The sequence below is a fragment of the Penaeus monodon genome, chromosome 17 (genome assembly GCF_015228065.2).
Source record: "Penaeus monodon isolate SGIC_2016 chromosome 17, NSTDA_Pmon_1, whole genome shotgun sequence".
In the NCBI taxonomy this organism is placed as follows: Eukaryota; Metazoa; Arthropoda; class Malacostraca; order Decapoda; family Penaeidae; genus Penaeus; species Penaeus monodon.
The window spans coordinates 42,094,011-42,099,010 of NC_051402.1; the positions used below are offsets into that span (position 1 = coordinate 42,094,011).

Here is a 5,000-nt window from a genome sequence, read left to right on the forward strand (position 1 = left end):
CCCCTCCCTCCTCCTCCTTTTCCCTCCTTCCTCCTCCTTTCCCCTTCTTCCTCCTATCCCCCCCCCCAACTCCTCCTTCCCCCCTCCCCCATTAATCGAAGACTGGATTAATAAGAAATTGAAGATCTCAGGTTTTCCCTCGTTCGTGATCTAAAATGACTCAAGTTTACAAGACATTTATTAAAATCGGTCAGTAATGATGATAATAGCGATGATTATGGTGGTGGTGGTGGTAGTGATGGTGGTGGTGATGGTGGTGGTGGTGGTGATGATGGTGGTGATGATGATGGCGATGAAGGTGATGATGGTGATAAGGGTGAGGAGGAGGAGGAGGATAACAATGAAAATGATAATAACAATAATAAAACTAAAAAACAACAACAACAATAAGAACAGAAATAAACACAAAGGAACAAATAAAAACAAAAAAAAAAAATGCGGATTTAAACTCCTGATCTCCCTTTAAAGTGAGACTGAACTTTGAACCTTTCGGAAGTGCGTCTGTTTATCGAAGCAGGTCGGATCAAATATGCTTGCGAGCCAAATCCAGAGTTGCAAATATGCCTGCAGACTGAATATAGTGTTGCAAATACGATCTGTCTATGATATTGTCTCTGTGGACGTAAGAAAACAGGAAACTTTTTTTGTCCTGATGATGACAAAGACATATGTACATCTGTGTTATTTGAAACGTGTTTTGTTGTTATTCATAAAAGGACGTGTTATTCCAATCCATATGACAAGGAAAAAAAACAATGTCAATACTGATAACAAAAAATAATGATGACAAAGATGATGAGAATGAGAATGAAAATAATAATGATAATGACGAAATAATGATGGTGAAAATGATGATAATGATTGCGATTATAATTGATAATGATAGTAACAGCAACATCATAATGCAAGTAATTCTAATAATAATGATAAGCATGAACCCCGCAAAACAAGCAATAAACAGTACACAAACAAGCAAGATCATTTTCACAATTAAATACTTTTCACAATAATCGAATAATTGTCACGATATTCCAAACAACTTTCACAATATTCCAAACGTTTCTCACCATATTCCAAACTCAAACGAACTTAGCCCTGAACAAACAACAACAACAACAACAATGTCTATCAGTTTACCAATTTTGGAATTCAGATAGGTAAAAAAAATAGATAAATAGATTTTAAAAAAATGGAATTTACCTTTTGGAATTCAGATAGGTAAAAAAAAAATGATAAATAGATAAAAACAGATTTTAAAAAAATGGAATTTACCTTTTGGAATTCAGATTATCTCGCGTATCTTCACCTGACCCGAGATAGCATCTTATCTCGTTATGAAGGGAGGCTGCGTGAGGTTACTTCCTCTTATCTTTGTTTTTCTCTCTCTCTACTCTTCCTTCTGTTTATTTGCGTTCTCTGTTATTCTGATTCTTTTTTTTCTCCTTACGTTTTAGGTTTGTTTGTTTGTTTGTTTTACTTGATTTCTTCTTTTTTTTTGGGGGGGGGAAGGGTCTCGATTCCTTCAAATTTCAATTATCATTTGCTTTATTTTTCCTTTCCTTTTTCCTCCTGTTTATTTCATTCTTGTTTCCAAGTGATTTTTTTTTTTTTTTCATTTCCTGATTTATTTATTTATTTTTATTTTTTATTTTTTTTTTTTTTTTGAGTGCGACTATTTACTCTTTTTTATTCTATTTACTTTTTTTTTTTTTTTTTTAATCTTCTAGCTACGATTTTTTTTTTCATTTTTCCTTTAATTCCTTTTTTAATACGTACGATATGTTTTCCTTTCGCTTAATTACTATTTTTTTCTAAGCGCGATTTTCGCCTCTCTTTCTTGTTCTTTCTTTCTTTGGATTTCTGTTCCATCTCCTTTCTTCCTCTTTATTTCTCTAAATAATTTCCCGTCTGCTTCTTCTTCGTTTCATTTATTATTATTACTATTATTATTATTATTATTATTGTTATTATTATTATTATTATTATTATTATTATTATATATATATATTTTTTTTTTTTTTTTTTTTTTGTAAGGGTTGTGCTTGTACGTACGTACATCTGTTTGCACATATCAAATTCTCCCATAGATAATTAGCATGAGGCAATGACATGCGTGTTTCAAAGTTTAATCCTAGGAAATCTAGCATAATCATTGCTATAAACTAATGGTATTCGTATTCAAATTCCTATCGGAGAGGAGTGGAATCCAGATTACGAGGAGTATCAGATCCCCTTTGGAAGCTATAAGATTTAGTTCAATAGACGGAGTGAGTGTCTTCCAACTTTGATTGTGAATGCAATGGCTGTCGACTTATGACACTCTCCCCTCCACACCTGCTACAAAGCGGTAAATTTATTCCATTAAAAGTGTCTAAATTTCAGTATCTGAATTTGGGATGATACATTGCAATGGTTCTTTTTTCATCATTATAACACTTATGCGTGTGTAGTGTATTAATATAGGCCTACGTATATATACACACTAAGTCTCCCTTCTTTCTCTGTCTGTTCCTGTGTGTATTCCTTGCCCTACCGCATTGGCATTCACACGGGGTAGGCCCAACGCTTCCAGATTTGGTGCTACATCAGTATGAAAACCCTCTTTACCTCTTCCTACGCCACAGCATCCACTTCAAAAAAAAAACGCTGGTTTTCATCTCTCTCAAAACCCTCAGTCCACTCGTTCAGTTGCAATCCCGTATCTCCTTCAAGTAACTCGCCCGTACGTTTAACACACGCACGGGCGTATTTAATCGAACATGGCAGAACCGACGTCATTCAAATTGTTCATATTCTCGTCACAGAATGACTCGAATTGCCTTGGAAGGGAAGGTTAAAGGGAGAATTATTTCTGGAGTTTGTGGAGGGAGCGAGCACTGCATCCGGTCACTGACCTTTTCTAACTCTGACCACCAGTCTACAGCATCATTACGTGTTGTTATGGAAACCTCTCGAGTGTCAGTTTTCACCGAATTGTTTATTTTGTGCAGTTTCGCTTTAACATTAGTAAAAAAAAAAAAAAAAAAAAAAAAAAAAACTGAAAATTATGCCAGTTAAGCAAATGTAGAATTTGTATATGCCTTTCGATTATTAGTTTCAGACAAGTCTAAGATGGTAAGTTAATATATATATTTTTTATAACGGAACAAAAGCCCTACGCCTGTGCCATGCATACAGTAAATAAAAGATAGATAAATAGATTAACAGAGGCTCTTCGAAAAATCTTTGGGGTTTAAAAGCATGCCAGGTTAAGGTTAGTAAGAATTGTTGCCATGGTGGTAATGCTAATGATAAAAAAAATTACGCGTCAAAAGGTGATTAAATTCAAAAGTAAGTTCACGTCCTGTTTTGCAAAAGGAATGGTTAAGCCTCCAAGCGTAGGTTACAACTAGTATATATATTATAATATCACAAACGTTTTTTTAAGCAATATTAGCGTTTTGCAGTGGTGAAAATTTAAAGAAAAGTTAGCGAAGACTGTGAACAAAAGGGAGAAAAAGAGAGGGAGTCAGACAGATAGATAGACAGACAATGAAAACCAAACATATATACATATATATACACATACCCACATACATACACACATACATTCATAAACACATACATACATACATACACACATACATACATACATACATACATACATACACACATACACACACACACACACACACACACACACACACACACACACACACACACACACACACACACACACACACACACACACACACACACACACACACACACACACACACACACACACACACATACACAAATACATACAGAACGGTAATACCAATAGCACCTATAATTGTAATATTGCTTTTGATAATGATGATGGTAATTGATTCTCTGATGACTACAAAAGTGGTTTTAGTAAAAGGTCATGTTGCAATACCGCTGTTGTATATGCAACGAACAATAATAAAGGTGAGAATAAAACATTCATGCTAATATTAGTGTCTGTGTATAAAGATATATATGTAAATATGATTATATATATTCACTTATATTATATATATTCATATATATATAACATATTGTATATACTTATTTTTTTATATATTTATATGTTCTATACATAAGTATATATATATATATATATATATATATATATATATATATATATATATATATATATATATATATATATATATGCATATTTATGTGCATTTAAATGTATTTATATGTATTTATTTATATTTATATGTATTTATATATATCTACATATATGTATTTATACGTATATATATATATATATATATATATATATATATATATATATATATTCATATGTATTTATTTGTATTTATATAAATACATACATGTATGATGAACATGAAAAAGCCAGTTGAAGAAAAAAAAATGTGTATATATATAATTTATATATATATATATATATATATATATATTCATATATACATATATAAATATGATATATTATAATAATATATATATATATATATATATATATAGATATATAGTATATATAGATATATATATATTAATTATATATATACATATTCAATTTATATATATATATTATATCTATATTATATATATTATATTATAATAATATCTATATATATATATATAATATAATATATTAATATTAATATTATAATCTAATATATATATTATATATAATATATATATATGATACTTATTATATATATATTATATATATATCTTTCATATATTATATATTATCTTATTTATATCATTATATTTATATCTTAACTATTTTATATCATTATGTTATATATATTCTATCTATATTAATATATATCTATTTATATATTTAATTAAACTCTATATCTTATTATTATATACATATAAATCTTTATATATATATAATATATATTATATATATATATATCTATAATATATACTATATTATTATTATATATTTATTATATATATATATTTATATATATATATATATTATATATATATATGTAATTATATTATATTATAATATATATATATATTATTAT

At 28.8% G+C, this 5,000-nt stretch overlaps 1 protein-coding gene across 1 annotated transcript in view; it reads right to left on the reverse strand.

Annotated features, from left to right (window-relative positions):
• Positions 1–5,000, reverse strand: part of LOC119583763 — a 111,694-nt gene that overhangs the window by 105,539 nt on the left and 1,155 nt on the right. The window lies entirely within an intron of this gene.